Raw genomic sequence first — 18948 nt, 5'->3', positions numbered from 1 at the left:
AAACAAGCAGGCGGGACCAGAGGAGACTCGGAGCAGGGCTGGAAATGAGCAGTCGGGACCAGAGGAGACTCGGAGCAGGGCTGGAAACGAGCAGTCGGGACCAGAGGAGACTCTGGGCAGGGCTGGAAACGAGCAGGCGGGACCAGAGGAGATTCGGGGCGGGCGAAAGGAGAGTCGGGGTGGCCAGAGGAGAGTCGGGGCGGGCGAAAGGAGAGTCGGGGTGGCCAGAGGAGAGTCGGGGCGGGCAAAAGGAGAGTCGGGGTGGCCAGAGGAGAGTCGGGGCGGGCGAAAGGAGAGTCGGGATGGCCAGAGGAGAGTCGGGGCGGGCGAAAGGAGAGTCGGGCGGCGACGGGGGAGTCGGGGCGGCATGCGCGGTATACGTGTGTGCGCGGTATATAAAAGTTTCTGTACATAAAGTTGTGTTTTTCGCGCGCTATACCCATGTGCGCGTTTTACACGGGTGCGCGTTATCTATGTGAAAATACGGTAATTGTTTCTTATGTGTAAAATAAAAATAGATTTAAAGAAACAGTCTTGCGCTTCTTTGATCGATCATTCTCCTCTGATCCAGTTCTCAGGTCACCCAGTCAAAAAAATTGATCAGATTCATGTGAGAAGAGCTATATGTGGTAAAAACCAAACTGCCTCAGATACTGTAATATTCGGTTCTGAAAATGATATAGCTTCAGTAGTGTGAACAGGGATAGCATCTACTATTAATATGTCCATCTTCATTTTTTCCAAGAATTCTCATTTTTACCAGCAAAAAAATATCTTGGGTCAGATAGACATAGCCTCAGTTCTTTGTTAGAATCAAATATCAGCAACAGAGTCATGCCTAGCCAAGCTGTGTTCCTGCAAATTAAGTTAAATAATAAACAGCTTAGTGTATTTACAGCTCAAATTTTTACACACTTCTGTTCAGTCTATGTTATATAGAAACATACGAGGGGGTGCTGAAAAGTTCAAAGCCCAACCAAGATGAGAATGGTTCAAAGAACGATCTGAAACAATAAACAACTTCATTTTTGCAAATTGGCACTTAATGAAATAACACTTTTCAGCTACAGCGGCAAAATAATGCATAGAATTTAGGAAATTGGTTGGTTGGGCTGAGAACTTTTCAGTGCCTTCTCATAGAAAAATAAAGGCAAATAAAGATCATATGGCCTATTTAGTTTGCCCAACCATACCATCTACTACCTCTTCCTTTCCCTTAGAGCTCCCGTGCACTTGCCCCAAGCTTGCTTGAATTCAAATACCATCTTTGTTTTCACCACCTCCACCAGGAGGTCGTTCCACAAATTTATCACTCTTTCCATAAAGAAATATTTCCTCAGATTGTTCCTGAGTCTGTTCCCTTTTACCTTCATCTTTTTTCTTCCTTATACCAGAGCTTTCTTTTAATTAAAAGAGACTCATGTTCTGTAAATTTATGTCATGGAGGTATTTACTCCTCTGCCCTCCAACCCAGCCAGCTGATTAACAGTTCCCCTTAACTGTATCCATGACATCCTGTTTGTCTGTCTTGCCTGTTTAGATTGTAAGCTCTTTCGAGCAGGGACTGTGTTCTTACTCTTTGTGACTCTGCACAACGCTGCAAGTGTCTGGTAGCGCTAAAGAAATAATTAATAGTAGTAGTAGTATTTAAATGTCTCTGCAACGTGACATAATCAGGCTCGGGGAATGGACATCATGATGGCAGATGAGGTTCAACGTGGATAAGTGTAAAGTGATGCATGTAAGTAACAAAAATCTCATGCACGCATACAGGATGTCTGATGCGGTACTTGGAGAGACCTCCCAGGAAAGGGACTTGGGAGCTCTGATCGACAAGTCGATGAAGCCGTCCACGCAATGTGCGGCGGCGGTGAAAAGGGCGAACAGAATGCTAGGAATGATAAAGAAGAGGGATCACGAACAGATCAGAGAAGGTTATCATGCCGCTGTACCAGGCCATGGTGCGCCCTCACCTAGAGTACTGCGTCCAGCACTGGTCGCCGTACATGAAGAAGGACACGATACTGCTTGAAAAGGTCCAGAGAGCGACTAAGATGGTTAAGGGGCTGGAGGAGTTGCCGTACAGTGAAAGATTAGAGAAACTGGGCCTCTTCTCCCTCAAAAAGAGGAGATTGAGAGGGACATGATCGAAACATTCAAGGTACTGAAGGGAATAGACTTAGTAGATAAGAACGGGTTGTTCACCCTCTCCAAGGTAGAGAGAACGAGAGGGCACTCTCTAAAATTGAAAGGGGATAGATTCCGTACGAATGTAAGGAAGTTCTTCTTCACTCAGAGAGTGGTAGAAAACTGGAACGCTCTTCCGGAGTCTGTCGTGGGGGAAAACACCCTCCAGGGATTCAAGACAAAGTTAGGCAAGTTCCTGCTGAACCAGAATGTACGCAGGTAGGGCTAGTCTCAGTTAGGGCGCTGGTCTTGCCACGTGAGCGGACTGCTGGGCATGATAGACCACTGGTCTGACACAGCAGCGGCAATTCTTATGTTATCTCCCCGTCCTTGCCATTCTTAAGTGTATGTATTGAGATCTTTATCTGCCTTTATGATGAAGACCATTGACCACTTTAATAACTGCTCTCTAGAACAAGTTCATCTTCAGTCCTCAGTTTCATTTTGAATTTCTTTCCATCGTTTAGTTTTCTTTCTTTCTTGGCATAACATAAGCATCTTCTTTTTTTCTGTTGTCATTTGAGCTAGGAATACATCTAATTCTTCTAGATAACAATAACAAAAAAGCCTCCATTAACCTATATCAATTGGATCATCCAAGTATATCAGAATTGCAGAATGCCAAATGATGTAGTGGTTAGAGCTACAGTCTCAGAACCCTGAGGTTGGGAGTTCAAGCCCCATGTTGTTCCTTATGACCCTGGGTAAGTCACATAACCCTCCACTGCTGTAAGCCCACTGGAACAGGTAGGGAAAATGCGTGAGTACCTGATTGGTAATCTATACTTAGCTCTTTAGGAAGGATAAATAAGTTGAAATCTGCATAGAAAAATGCCCGTCCCAAACACCCAAAACAAGACCTTTTAGGCGAAGGAGGGGCCAGTCCTTCGCCTAAAAGCTGGAATCTGTAACCGGCTTCTGTCGAAAACCACACCGGTTACAGAATCCCTCCCCCCCCCTCCCGCAACGAAAAAGCAGGAGAGAAAGATGCCTAATCTCTCCTGCCGCGATCGCGATTTCCCCCTGAACTTCTGCAAACTGTGGCAGGAGAGATGCCTGATCCACCCCACCCCCACCCCTGACTACCTCAAATACCGGCAGGAGGGAGCCCAACCCCTCCTGCCGAGGCAAACCCCCACCCCCCCTCAAATACAGGCAGGAGGGATCCCAGGCCCTCCTACCCATGGCACCCCCCACGACCGCCCCCTGAACCCCTGATTGCCCCCGAACCCCTGACCAGCCCCCTAACCTCGTGACTCCCCGACATCCCCCCTGAACTTACATGAAGTTGGCTGGACAGAAGGGTCCCAAGCCCGTCCTCCCGGCAGGCCCGCTATCCTTCGAATGGACACAGCCCTGAAGAGAAAAGGCTTGTGTGAGGCCAGAGATGGGGGGCAATGTGGGACTGTGGGTGGAATGGGCAAGACCAGGGTGGAATAGATTGGGACCATGTGACCTCTTTTTTTTTTTTTTAATCTGGTAAACCTAATTGAGGGTGTAATCTCATTCCTTGCCTCAGGTAGCAGGCTGCCTTGAGCTGCTCCTGTTTTGAGATTCTGTTCAACCAAAAATCTATTTTACTACTTGGGATTTAGCCAGGTACTTGGGACCTAGGCTAGCCACTGTTGGAAACAGGATACTGGGCTTGATGGACCTTCGGTCTGTCCCAGTATGGAAGACTTAAATATGTATACTCTGGAGGAGAGGAGGGACAGGGGAGATATGATACAGACACTTAAATACTTGAAAGACATTAATATTGAATCAAATCTTTTCCAGAGAATAAAAAAATGGTAAAACTAGAGGGCATAATTTGAGGTTACAGGGAGGAAGACATAGGAGCAATGTTAGGAAATTCTTGTTCATGGAGAGGGGTGGTAGATGCCTGTAATGCCCTCCCAAGGGAAGTGGTGGAGAGGAAAACGGTGATGGAATTCAAAAAAGTGTGGGATAAAAATAGAGGATCTCTAATTAGAAAATGAAGGATGTAAATTAAAGAACTAAGGCTGGTACTGGACAGACTTGTACGGTCTGTGCTCCATATGTGGTGATTTGGTGTAGAATGGGCTAGAGAGAGCATCAATGGGAACTCCACTAACTTGGAACATGAGGATGTTACTGGCCAGACTTATGGTATATATCCTGCAAACAGGATGGTTGGATAGACTGGAGTGAGCTTGGATGGCAACTTCAGTATTTGGAACCTAGGACAATACCAGACTTTACAGTCTATGACCCAGAAATATCAAAGAAGAGACAAGTGAATCTAATCATGTACTTTTAAATAAATATAACTTATGGGCAGACTGGATGGACCGTTCAGGTCTTTATCTGCTGTCATGTACTATGTTGCTATGCATGTTCTTAAAATAAACTCAAACTTTGGAAATCAATAGAAAGGATGGGGGGGGGGGGGGGCAAGAGGGAGCCAAGGTAGCATTTACCATTTGAGAAAATAAATTCTTGGAGGCTTCATTACAGATATTCTAGCAGCACTTTCTACTCACCTGTCCAGAAAGATTAATCTACTAAAATAAACAGACCTTACATGGGGGCCTATAGACTCAAATATATTTGTTCTTGCATGAGCTAAGAGTAGTTTCTAGCCCAGGTTTTACCACTGTTCTGTAGTCCTTTTCATTCCAAAGAAAAAGTTGAAAGCCCTTCATTTCAGTTCTCCACAGTTTCTATTGTAATAGCTTCCTATTGCATTTCAATGTTCACATCTTCATGTAATGTCATCTGTCTGCTTGATGCATTTATCCTGCCAGAATAATATCATACAATTAATTCTCCTTCCTGTTATGTCAAAGCAGTACATCAAGCAGCTGTACAACGACTCTTGCTAATTACACGGACTGGAGCAATCTTTAGGTTGGATTGGAGCCTGGTGCTATAATGAGCAGTGAGGTGAAAGAGACACGTTTCCTTCTGTGATTACTGTATAAATGACATAGTGGAAAAAAAAAAAGAATGCAAAAATGTATAAATGCATTTAAAAGGTAAGAAAATGGACCTCAGAATATTATCAATATGGTTAATAATGTATGCTTTAAAAAAAAATAAAAAAGTGCATTTAATAATGGGCGGAAAACTAAAATTTGTATAGTCATAACTGTGCAGTTCTTCTCTGCATCTGTACATTTGTATCTGTCACTGCATAAATGACGCTGTATTTCACTAGCGATACAGTGCCAGCATTGGTCGATAACAAGCACGTTTCTTCCTTTACTGCTGTTCTTGACTCTTCTTGCAATCAACACTGGTTATAGTGCTAGTTGGACTTGACAACTGCCTGGGGCAGCAAAAATTTGGGGATAACATGATGCTAACAGTCTAGAAAAAGAGCAGCTTGTTGGTATATATGAAGAAATGGCAGCTGTACAGATCAAAAGTAAGTGCGGGATCTTTGAAACCATGCACATGCTTAGGGTCTGGTGTGTTCAACCTCTTGGAAACAAAGAGAGGATGGAGTTGCACCAGAGAGGATGGTTTTGCATGGTTTTAGTGCTACTGCTGTTGCTGCAGCCCTGAATAAAGTGGTGGTGATGATGGTAGTGGTGGAGTTAGAAGGGAGATTCTGTCCCATAATGGGAGTATGGGGATGAAAGATAGTGTACATGTTGCATCACTTAGGGCCATGTACAGTAGATAGGAAGGGAAGAGAGAGTGGATATACTGCATCATTCAAGTAGGAAGGGAACGTAGGGGGACATGTAGCATTTGGCGGGGAGGGAGATAAAGGGGAGATGGTGCAACGAAGAGGGGATTTTAGAAGGGTGATGCAACGCTGTGGAAGGGAAGAGGAAGGTTGGAGGGGAGATAGTGGACTGAGATGGACAAAGAAAACAGCATTGAGATGCTGGACCAGATGGACAAGGAGGGAAGAAAATGCAGAGGAGGTGGGGGAGGGGTAGAGAGAGGGGGCATTAGTGGAAAACTGGGGAATAAGAGGCTAAGGCCAAAGATAGGTAATAAGAGAGTTGGGGGGTAAGAGAAAGAGATAGAAAGCTACAGATGCAGTGAAAAAATAAAAATTGTAGATTGGATGGTGAAAAGGAAACAAAGACTAAGTGGACATAGAACAATAAACAGAAGAAAGCTGAATGAAAAGAGAGGGATATAGGGGAGAAAAGTAAGAAGACAGGATAAATAAAAAGAAATAACAAATGGACAAGAGTCCCTAGAAAGAGACAGAGAGGAAAGGAGTGACAATAGACTAGAACCAATTGGAGATGTGCATCATTAGCATATGTAGCCCTGGTCTCACTCACAATCTTTGGACATCAGCTAGCTCTTTGAGTCAGGTTACCCTGACCAGGATCACAAAACAAAGTCTGATTTTGGAGAGATGAGCGCAGGCCAGGACTGAACTTTTTCCAGTAGCCCAAAGGATAATTTTCCCTGGTATTAAGTCACTTTACTCAGTCTTTTACTCAAATAAAATGAATCAAGTTGAGACTGTTGAAATTGATAACTTTACTTGAAAATCTGACTTCAAACTTCCAAACTATTTGCAAAAGGCATTCAAAATCCAATTCACAGTCACAGTTCCAGTACAGTCTTTTAAATCAAGAACATAAGAATAGCCTTATGGGGTCAGACCAATGGTCCATCAAGCCCAGTAGCCCGTTCTCATGGTGACCAATCCAGGTCACTAGTATCTGGCCAAAACCCAAAGAGTAGCAACATTCCATGCTACTGATCCAGGGCAAGCAGTGGCTTCCCCCATGTCTTTATCAATAACAAACTATGGACTTTTGCTCCAGGAAATTGTCTAAACCCTTCTTAAAACCAGCTACGCTATCCGCTCTTACTACAACCTCTGGCAATGCGTTCCAGAGCTTAACTATTCTCTGAGTGAAAAAAGATTTCCTCCTATTGGTTTTAAAAGTATTTCCCTGTAACTTCAAGTGTCCCCTAGTCTTTGCAATTTTTGACAGAGTAAAAAAAAAATCAATCCACTTGCACCCATTCTAGTCCACTCAAGATTTTGTAGACTTCAACAATATCTCCCCTCAGTCGTCTCTTTTCCAAGCTGAAAAGCCCTAACCCTTTTAGTCTTTCCTTATATTAATAGCTGTGTGTCTGAAATTGTATTTTAACTATGGTGTATTAATTTGCTCATTAGCAGTGTGTATGTGATTGTATTTATTAATTGAAATGTTTTTAACTTTTCTGCTGTGAACCGCCTAGAACTACTGGCAGGACGGTATACAAGAAATAAATTATTATTATTATTATTATTCCATCCCCTTTATCAATTGATCGCTCTTATTTGAACCTTTTCTAGTACCGCTATATCTTTCTTGAGATAAGGAGAGCAGAATTGAATGCAATATTCTAGGTGAGGTCACACCATGGAGCGGTACAGGGCCAATGCCCACTTTCTCCTGCCATGCCGACCCCCCGACCCCCGTGTGAAAGAAAACTAGCGAGATGCCCACTCCCTTCTGCCAGTTTTCTTTCGCACTGGGGAGGGGGGGGCAGGGTTGGCATGGCAGGAGAAAGTGGGCATTCCATAATGGCCCTGTACCGCTCCATGGTGTGACCTATTCACAACAAATCCTTTATCCTTCATGAGCCGCTTTGGGTCCCACCCTTGTTCTACAACCTGGGGCCAATTCTTCTCCACCTGAAACCCTCTGTCTGGGCTCTGCTATAAGCAGCAACACAATCACTCTCCTTTTTCCCAAACTGAGATCAGTGTCCACACCTCTGTCCGCTCGTGGCAGCAGTCCTAGAGGGCAAGGTCTTCTTGATTTATTTTCTGGTGAGCTACTCTGGGTTCCACCATCTTCTCTTAGCCCAGTTATTTCCCACCTTGCTGTAATATGAACCACAGTTTTGCATTTTGGGTGTGGAGGAGTGAGGTTGCAGGTTCAAGCCCAGTGCTGCTTCTTGTGACCCTTGGCTAGTCACTTAACTCTCCCTTTCCCCAGATAACCATCGGGAAAAAAAGGACACACGGACCCCAGCTCATAGAAACATAGAAATAGACGGCAGATAAGGTCCACGGCCCGTCTAGTCTGCCCACCCCAATGACCCTCCCCTACCTTTCTCTGTGAATAGATCCCACGTGTCTATCCCATTTGGTCTTAAAATCAGGCACGCTGCTAGCCTCAATAACCTGAAGTGGAAGACTATTCCAGCGATCAACCACCCTTTCAGTGAAAAAGAATTTCCTGGTGTTCCCGTGCAGTTTCCCGCCCCTGATTTTCCACGGATGCCACCTTGTTGCCGCGGGACCCTTGAAAAAGAAGATATCTTCTTCCACCTCGATGCGGCCCTGTTCTGCCCAACCCCAGCCCCACACAAATCTCTTCTCTTCGGGCCGAGTCTGGAGTGCATTTGTGCATGCACAGATGCAACACAATGATATTGCATGCACGCACGTGTGTGATGTCGTGGCATCGCATGTGCAGATGCACTCCAGACTCGGCCCCAATCTCCGCAGCCGGACAAAGTGCCGGGTTTTGAATAGCCATTCAGATGCCCAGACAATACTTTAAAAAGAGGACATGTCTGGGTAAATCCAGACGTCTGGTAACCCTAACCATAGTTAAATTTTGAGCCCATCAGGATAGATAGGGAAAATACTTAGAGTACCTGATTAGATTGTGAACTGCTCAGATGGCTGTGCTGATGGGCTTTTAAACTTCTGGTACAATCTTTATTACTGAGTCTTTTGGATTATTGTAATATTGTATATTTAACAATCCTCAAGAAAGACATAGTTAGACTCATATTAATTCAGAATACAGAATACATGATCTACGGTCTCAAAAACTATGATCATGCGACTCCATTCTATTGTGAGTTGCATTGGCTGCCAAAGAAGGCTCGTGTTTTCTTTAAGTTGGGTTGCTTTTGCTATAAGGTTATGTATGGTATCGCTCCATTTTATATGGTAAATAGATTCTCTCTAGCATCAAATAAAAATAGTAGAAAGTTTCATGCCCTGCTCACCTTTCCGTCAGTACAGGGCTGTAAAAGCAAGAAATTTCTGGACCATACTTTAGCATTCCAAGCAGAGGAGAGAGTGAAATGTCAGACGATGGGGGAGTGGGAGAGGGGAAGGAAGGGAAGGAAAGGAGATAGAGGCCAGTCCAATGGGAGTGGAGGGAGAGATCAAAGGGGGAGGCAGACAGTTTCTGGAAGGGGCATAGGAGGAGAGAAGAAGCCATACAGAAGGGGCAGAGAGAGGGCAGACAGTGGATGGAAGGAAGAGAGTGACGAGAAGATGAGGAAACTAGAAACCAGCGAAGACAAAGGTAGAAAAAAATTCTATTTATTTTTTTGCTTTGGGATAAAGTGGTATTGTAGCTGTGTTGATAAATATTTATAAATAGAAAATGGAAATAAGGTTATACTTTTATTGGACTAATTGTAATATATTTTTGACTAATTCAGAGAACAAAACCCCCTTCCTCAGATCAGGAGAGGATACTCTAACAGCAGGATACTTTACTGACCCGAGAAAAGAGGTTTTGGCCTCTGAAAGCTAATTGAAAAATGTATTAGCCCAATAAAATGGTATTATCTTATTTTCCATTTTTGTTTTATTTCCCCCCCTCCCCCTTTGGTCCCCTTTTATGAAGCCGCATTAGGCTATTTATTGCCAACTGTGGCAAAATTAATCTAATCTAAATCTTAGACTTATATACCAGATCAGCTCCTAGAGTCAGGAGCTCGATTTGGTTTATATAATTAGATAGCAAAACAAGGATCTATCATCACTGATTAGAACTATTACCTAAAAAATGCTGGAATAAGACAGTTTTCAAGGTTTTGCGGAAAATCTGAAGAGATAAACAAGATCTTATAAAAGATGGTAATTCATTCCATTTCGCTGTTAATAGATATGGAAAAGAATGGGAAATTTTGCTGGCGGACTTTATTCCTTTTAAGGACGGGAAAGAGAGTTTATACATGCAAGTTGTTCTTGTACCTGAAGATCTCATGGTGTTTAGAGATAAAGGGATTAAAGGAACAAAAAGTCTGTGTGAGATTTTAAAAACTATAAAGGCACGTTTCAATCAAATTCAGTCTAAAGGGAAGCCAATGAAGTTTCCTCAGCAAAGGTGACACATGAGCAAACTTCTTATTTCCCAAGATCAATCTGGCTGCAGTATTTTTAATCAACTGTAGCCGTTTCTCATTTCCTTTACTTAATCCCACATAATTACAGTAATCCAACTATGTCAGGATGATAGCTTGAACCAATACTGCGAAATGATATTGATAAAATAGATGGGAAATTTTCTCAACATGCGAAGAGTAAAGAAACATTTTTTTTACAAGATGATTTACCTGATATTGGAATGAGAGAGAAGAATCTAGAACACCCCCCAATACTTTGGAAGATGATTCAATTTTCAAAGTATCACCTGAATTAAGAGTGACAGGAGATGGTAAATTTATAATTTCCAAACCAAACCACAGTAATTTTGTCTTTGCTGCATTGAGCTTAATTTGAACCTGAGATTGTAATTTAGGAATGCAAGAATCATTTGGTTACATTCTTATAAAGTTCTACATTCTTCAGCCATTACTCAATCCTGCTATTTCCTATTGCACCGGGCATTTTGGACCCCGTATAAGCTCTCTAAATTGTCTATTGAGAATTACAACAAATGTTGATCTTGCAAAAATGATGCTGGAACATTAGATCACTTGCTTTTTTCAACTTTTTCGCAAATCTTTAAAAACTACTTTATTTGCCAAACACTTCAGAAATCAGTCACATTAATATTTTCTGTTACTTTTTTTGTATTTCTTTTAGTTACTGTTAATCGAGTAGAGCTTCATTTTGGTTGAAGACCCGGTATACAAAACTAAGTTTTTGTTTAGTTTTTCATTGTCCTATCATTCAAAAATACTGGTCACACTTCATTTGTGATATTCTTCACATAAATGAAAAACTTTCATTAGTTATGTTTGGTGACATGGCCATGAAAGCTAAAATAACAGATCATCAAGCATTGTTATTATGTTCTTTAATCAGAATCACTGTCAAATCCATTTTTACTAATTGGAAACACCTTTTGCTTCCTGGTGGAGCCTGGTCTGTTCAATTATGCATTATGAAAGAGTAATTGCCAAAAAGCCAAATTCTTATCATATGTTTTTACTTATTTGGAAACCCTTGTCTATTCATTGTGATCTGCTTCCAACTAAATATAATTTCCAGTTGGATACACAGTTGAATAGAATTGCAGTAATTTAACCTGCAAGTTAGGTTATACTATGTTATTGTGACCTATTAAGACCAGGTATGACAAAATAGTTGGATTTATCTACATATACTATCTTAATATCCACTGACTGTGCATACTGTACCTATTCATTAATATTTCTACTTGGCATGTAATATTTGCTAGCTAGCTGTTGATGTACTGATTCATGTTTGTATATTTTTTTTATATTTTATATTGTTAACACCTTGAAATATCAATAAACATATTAAACTAAAAAAAAATTATTGGATGTAAAGTTACTCATAAAAATATTGAACTAAAAATAAATATTGGATGTAAAGTTACTCATTTTGGAATTGACTTCTAACAAGATGAAAATATTGTCAGCATAAGTAAACATCATCTCAATGGAACTTAATTTATAATTTTTTAATGTGATCATATAAATCTTGAAAAGAATAGGGGACAACGGAGAGCCTGGTGGGACACCACAAACTGGTGTCCATGCAGCTGATGTTTTACCTTCAAAATTTACCACATACGAGCGTGATGTAAGGAATCTTATAAACCATTTAAAGACTTTTTGATCTGAGAGTAATTGATGCTAATAGGAATTCTATGAGTGTCGGAGCTTTTACTGCCATGGCCGGCGATAAAAAAAAAAACCAAAAACCTAACATGGTTTCATAAAGGGGGGATGGGGTTTATGAAGCCACGTTAGGATTTTTATCACCAGCCGCGGTGGTTAAAGCTCCGATACTCATAGAATTCATATGAGCGTCGGAGATTTTACCACCACAGCCTGTAATAAAAAACCCTAACGTGGCTTCATAAACCCCTCCCCTAATGCAGCTTTGTTAATTTGTAAAGTGATGATTGCTATTTCTCTGTTGTTTTTTCAAATATACATCTTGAAAACCTGGCTGGCTGGGGGTAGACTTATACTAAAACTGGCCCTATTATAAAGAAAACAAAGATTCAGGAAGGTTTGATCTCTGCAGTTTGCATTACATGTTAAAGCTCCAGACATCAGATTCATAACTCAGCAACTGTTAAGTTACAAACCTGTGTTTTTCCTCCCTTTGCAACTTCGCCTCTTTCTGCTGGTGATCGACGCTACGTATGAAAGACGCATTAGCAAAATACTGAAAGTCTTCTTCACTGTTTGCTATATAGCAAGGGTCAGTGACGCTTCTGATGTTTTTCTTTCTTTCTCTTTCCTGCATGGTTCATTAACTTTTCTGAGAGGAATCTGTACATTGCACCAGTAAACAAGATGGTGTTAGCAAGGTCATCATTTCTCATCAGTATCAAGTACACCTTTATGAAATGAAAGCTTGCTTTGTAGTAATATATGGGCCCTGGCCTTATTTCTGCAGTTTTAGTTTTGCTTGTTTGAGGATCAGGACTATTGGTAGATATTACAGATAAAACCTTCATTTGAGACAGTTACACTATTAAAACAACAACAAAAAAGAAACAAACACACACAAGGGGATGATGGGATACCAGTTGGCACTTCTTCCTTGAGGAGCTTGATTAAGGCAACCCTAAAGGGGAAAATACCCATTTTCAATACTGAGATCATCTTTACTCTCCTAACACTCTTTCTAACCTACTGTCTGCAAAGCATAACAATCAAGTTTTACAAATTAAATCAAGGCAACATAACTTTGTCTTGTAGGTATTACCTAAGTGATTGCTTTTATGAAACTTATGTGCTCTGAATTTTTCCTGTTCTCACTTGTTCTTTATACCAATTCAAATAATTTTCAAATAATAGAAAACTTCACCTTTTTAACCATGAGTTTACTTATTCCGCATTTTGTCTTTTATCTAGCTGATACAGATTATGTTTTTATTTGGAGGGGAGTTAAAGAAATTTACCATGAAGCTCATTTTCAAAGAGAAAAAGTGGCATAAAGGAGCAGATGGATGTTTTTCTCCTCAAAGCTTCCAATTCAGTATTTTCAAACCTATTGTCTAGACAGTTTTCTATGCAGTTTGTCAGTAGTTCATCTAAATTTTAAAGGGGCATGTTGGAGGTGTGTTTAGGGTATGTCTGGTGTGGGCTTATGATTTGAACATTTTTCAGCAATAATCAAACATTTTAGAAAATAACCAGTTTGGATGTTTGGTGCTAGACCTTTTTCAATAATGACCAAGGGGTCCTTTTACTAAGGCGTGCTAAAAGATTTATCACGCACTGATCGATTAGCACACACTAAATCAGTTAGCGCATGCTAAATCGGTTTGCACGCCTTAGTAAAAGGCCCCCAAGTGCCAAAAAGATGTCTAAGCTGACCAGATGACCACTGGAGGGAAGGCATGATCCCCTCACTCTCTCAGTCCCACTCCTCAAAGATATGAATGAAACAGAACATACCAGCTTGTATGACAGCTTCAGATGGTGTGGCTGGTCCTATAAGAGCAACAAGCAGGACTCAGGAGTAGCCTGGTGGTCACTGCATTCTAGGGAAGGGGGCCCAGGCAGGGCAGGATTAATTCATCGAGGGCCCCTAGGCACCCAAGTTCACTGGGCCCCCTGCCCCGCCCCACCCCACCATGTGCCCAGGCGGAAACAGGAAGCTGCATCAGAGGGAAGCTTTGGGCAAGCAGCACCGCTTGCACAATTACAGTTCCAGTTGTTTTTCTTACCCGAGTTGCTTGCTTGTCTACTTTCCGTCAATGGAGGGGGGCCACGTTGCCGATCAGGGGGCCCGCGTTGCTGATCAATGCTATAGGGGCCCATCGCTGTTTGGAAAAAACAATGTTGATGCCCTCCTTCATCGGGCCTCCCTGATCATTTCGGGCCCTAGGCATGTGCCTACTTGGCCTATTGGTTAATCCTGCCCTGGGCCCAGGCCCATATCCTACTCTAACTACTACACTTGTGGTAGGAAGTGTGAGCCCACAAAAACTCACGCAAATCCCACTGTACCTACATATATGTGACATCTCCAGGCATAAGGGTGGTGTACAGTTGGTCCAGTAGGTTTTGCATGAGTTTTGGAGGGCTCACCATACACTATCAGAGGGTTATGGTGAGATGTGTACCTGAACCTTTTATATGAAGTTCACGAGAGGGATCCAAGATGGCTGCGGTGCAGATGCCCTGAGAGCAACGCTTCTGACCGCTCTATTCGTTTCACTTTTTCTTGCTAACAGTTAGTTTACTTATTTCGGATGCCGAAGAGAAGGAGCCGGAGCGCAGCTGGCTCCTCACAGCGCTTCGAGGTGCCCTCCTTCGGAAGAATCGACGAAATGCAGCGGCGGTTGAAGGAGGCAGCCCTTTTTGAGTCAGGAGCAAGCCCGTTGAGAGCACCAGAAGGGAGCGAGACCGGGGTTGTCTCTCTAGGGCTGGAGACTACCTTAAGCCCCGACTCGAGAGCTCCACCTCCGTGTCCCCGGTTAGCCAGTTCTCCAGGGGTGGAGGAAACCCCGGAGATGGGGGAAGTACTTCATCACGAGACAGCAGGGTCATCATGGGAGACTGAGGTGGCAGTACTCTCAGACCAGGGAGTAGCTGCAGATGAAGCCGGGGTAGGACAAGCAATCGGAGGTGAATGATTCCAGCCAGAACCTAACCAGAGGAACTTTTCTTTTTCTAAAAAAATCCCCCAATCAATTCCAATGCAACCCCCCCCCACTGTGGATGTGGATGTTTAAAAGTCAGTAAAATAAAGTTAGTTATCATCCCTTACAAAATTTAGCCAATGGCTCCCAAACATCCAGAAATTTCCTGTAACTTCCCTGCTGTATAGCCATCAAACGTTCCATTATAAAAATATAACAAAGAGATTCCCACCAGAAAGTGTAATTTAACCTATCCCAGTTCTTCAATATAAGTTATATGGCAACCCCTATCATTATAAAGAGAAGTTTGTTATTCTTACCAAATACAGTGGTACCTTGGTTTACGAGCATAATTCGTTCCAGAAGCATGCTTGTAATCCAAATCACTCGTATATCAAAGCACATTTCCCCATAGGAAATAATGGAAACTCCGATAATTTGTGTAAAATCATCTCATTAGCTGGTCAAATTAATTATATTTTAGTGCAGGCCTTTAAAACAACTGTAGATATGAAATAAATATTAAATAAGAACAAAAAATAAATAAAAAGATGAAAAGAAAAACAAATGGGGAGTGAGTTGAAATCAGTCATTAAATAGCTTGGTAACCACAACAGGACACTACCTTTGCAAGCAGGGGAAGGCGCCATTACCAGCTCCAGGAGCAACTGAAAACAGCAGGGGCAGAAGGGAGAATGCTCGCCGTCAGTTAATTGAAGGAAAAGTCCCAAAGCAGCTGAAGGAAGCGGTCCGAGACAGAAGACAGGAGGGGCGGACCGACCGAAGGCAGCAGGCCGAAGAGAGAAGGTAGGCCACAGAAGATCAATCAAGGCGAGCCCACCACTGGCGAGACAGAAGGCAGGAGGGGCAGAACGACCGAAGGCAGGAGGCTGAGGAGAGAAGGCGGGCCATAGAGGATCCATCGAGGCGAACCCACCACTGACGATCACAGCTCCGGCATCTGCCCCAGGTCCCTGATGCACAATCAGACTCTTCCTAAGGCATACCACAGCCCCACCAATAAGCAAAGACACCGCACCGAACCAATAAGCAGAGCCCCACCAATAAGCAGAGATGCCGCCGATCTCAGAGCCCCGCAGCTGCCGATGAGGGGAAAGCTGAAGGGCAGATCTGGAGCATAGCAAGTAGGAAAACCACATTACCAATTAAGGTTAGGATTAAATTTGTGTGCTTTACTGCAAGACAATGCTCGTTTTGCGAATTACAATTTGCTGAAGTGTTTTGCTCGTCTTGCAAAACACTCACAAACCATGTTACTTGCAAACCGAAGTTTGACTGTTTTGGATTTTAGCTCTCATTAACGTACCAAATAGGATGGTATCGTACATCGATACCACTGGATTTTCCAATATTTTGTTCACCTGATCCCATATGGATCTCCAAAATTTAAGTATCAAGGGACAATAGTACAGGAAATGGTCCAATGTCCTGGTTTCGAGATGACAGTGCCAGCATCTATTAGACTTTGAACTATCTAATTTCTGTAACCGAACTGGGGTCTAATACTCTCTATGTAATAAGAAAAACCATGTTTGTTTCATAGATTCAGACACTGTACATCTCAACCTCCAAGTCCAGATTTGTGGCCATTGAGATGCAGTAATCTGATGCTTTATCTCAATGCTCCAAATGTCACGAAGATCAGTCTTTGGTTTTTTTTTCCAAAATCCAGATATTAATTCATACCACTGAGCGGCCTGGTGTCCTAGGAAGTCCACTTGAAAACACAGGATTTTTAAGATTTTTCCAATCAGGGAACCCTTCCTGAATGGCCTGCTTCAATTGCAACCATCTGCAACTACATGTGTGTTGCAATCGTGAAAAGTCATGCAGTTTACTATCTGACATTACCGTACATCTTCTAAAGTGCCTAAACCTGCCTTCATCCAATGCTTCCAGATGACCTTAATCCTGCCAATTTGAATCTTGGAGTTCAGCCAAAGGGACTGACACTTGGATTTATGTATCAGAATAGGTGTTAAATTATCGATATATTTTAATGTCTGCCATGTATCCAGCAAAAGTCTATTGTCCTTATATAACCTTGGAAACTTGATACTCAAAATGTGACTTAGGGCTCCTTTTACAAAGGTGCGCTAGCGTTTTTAGCGCACGCACTGGATTAGTGCGCGCTACCCAAAAAACTACCGCCTGCTCAAGAGGAGGCTGTAGCAGCTAGCGTGTGCGCGCTATTCCGCGTGTTATGGCCCTAACACACCTTTGTAAAAGGAGCCCTTAATCTCAGTGGAGAAAGGAGCTGCCATACAACCATAACCAATCAGGAAGATTTTCCATGAGCTTGGGGAGTATCCAGTACATACCCTGACACATAATATAGGCTTGATGATACCTATAAAAGTTTGGGAAATTTACCCCTCCCTCCATAATTGGTTTTTGTACAGATACTAAAGCAATTCTCGCAACTTTTCCCCAGCCAAATAAATTTGGTAAGAATACTATTTAATTTCTTGTAAAATAACCCTTGAAAAAACACTGGCAACATACCCATTTGGTAGCAAATCACAGGCAAAATCATCATGTTAACTGTTTGGACTCTCCCCCACCAAGACAGATGTAAAGGTTCCATTGCTCACACATCTCTGTGACTCAGTTTATAATGAAGGAAATGATACTATGGAGGGCAGCAATTCCAAATTAGGGCCAAACCATAAAAGATTTGTTTTTGTGGTGTTTAATTTCATATGAATCAACGAAGCCCAATCTTGAATCCTTAAGATGCAGGAATTAACATTGGATGTCAAATTATTCAAGTTCTACCACTAGGCCACTCCTTACCTCATTCAAATTAGAGTATGATCATCATTCAAATAAATTTGCAGACAAATTACTAACTAGCTGCCTCCACCACACCCTCCCCAAAGGCTATACTAAAAAAATGAGATTTAAAAATTAAGATTAATAGCGCCCCTGAGTATGGAAGTGGCCTGTGGTGGAAGATTAAAGTTCATTTATGGTTATTGTCCCCTTACTTGTCCCACATGCTCTTCTCCCCATTGTACTCTCACATTTTTCTTCACACCAAATATTTCCCTATGTTTATCTGGCCCTCCAAGTCCTTTTTCTTAACCATTTTTTCCACATTTATCACTTTGTTCTTCTGGATTCTCGCAACACTTTTATAAACTTTTTTATGTCTCAGTCTATTTTCCTCACTTCCATTTTCACTATACACAAAATACATAAAAAAAATAGTCCCTGCTTAACAGTTAAAATTTTACAGTTTATTCAAGACAGATAAACAAGAGAGCAAAGCGGTTAAAGAGTTACATTTATTATAAAGAGATTAGGTTCTTACCTTGATAATATATTTTCCAGTAGATAGTAATGATATGCTGAACCATAGGGTACTCCATCTGTGCTTGTGAGCATACTGTTTAAGATGTCAATCACAGCTTTTCAACTCCTCCTCCTTCTCCATGGTCTCTTCTGCCTGCTTCAGTTTGTACCAAAGCCAGCAACAGCCCTACAGAAGAAGTCAGGAGAAGGAGGGTTATGGGGAATGCCCTAAAACCAGGCATCAGATCTGCTCAGATGAATTCAAAACAATCACTGAAGAAATAGTAATGTAGTTAAAATATTTAACAATCCTCTAAGAGGAACAAGAATGTAAGGAAATATAAGTTAAGCAAGAAACATAAATAACCAAAACATTTGTGGAGCTCAATCATTCCTCCCTTGTAATCCTATTCCTATATATATGCCAGACCGTGCAAGTCTGGCCTTAGTTCTTCATTATATACCCATTATTTTCTGATTAGTGATCCTTGTGTTCATTCCATTCTTTTTTAAATTTTGTCACGGTTTTCCTCTTCATCACCTCCCTTGGGGGTACATTCTAGGTATTAACCACCCTCTCCGTAAAGAAGAATTTCCTAACATTACTCTTGAGTCTACTACCCCTCTACCTGAAATTATGCTCTCTGGTTTTAGCATTTTCCTTTCT

The 18948-nt window shown here is 41.9% G+C and overlaps 1 long non-coding RNA gene across 1 annotated transcript; it reads right to left on the bottom strand.

The window, feature by feature from the left end:
• Positions 1-4603: 4603 nt before the first annotated feature.
• Positions 4604-18444, bottom strand: LOC117355499. The gene is made up of 3 exons (XR_004538388.1): positions 18301-18444; positions 12453-12639; positions 4604-4951 (listed from the first exon to the last, which is right to left on the bottom strand). It is a non-coding gene; the product is annotated as an uncharacterized LOC117355499 (long non-coding RNA).
• Positions 18445-18948: the final 504 nt, after the last annotated feature.

This window comes from Geotrypetes seraphini, chromosome 2, assembly GCF_902459505.1.
Source record: "Geotrypetes seraphini chromosome 2, aGeoSer1.1, whole genome shotgun sequence".
Classification (NCBI taxonomy): domain Eukaryota; kingdom Metazoa; phylum Chordata; class Amphibia; order Gymnophiona; family Dermophiidae; genus Geotrypetes; species Geotrypetes seraphini.
This window is presented reverse-complemented; position numbering and strand designations above follow the sequence as displayed.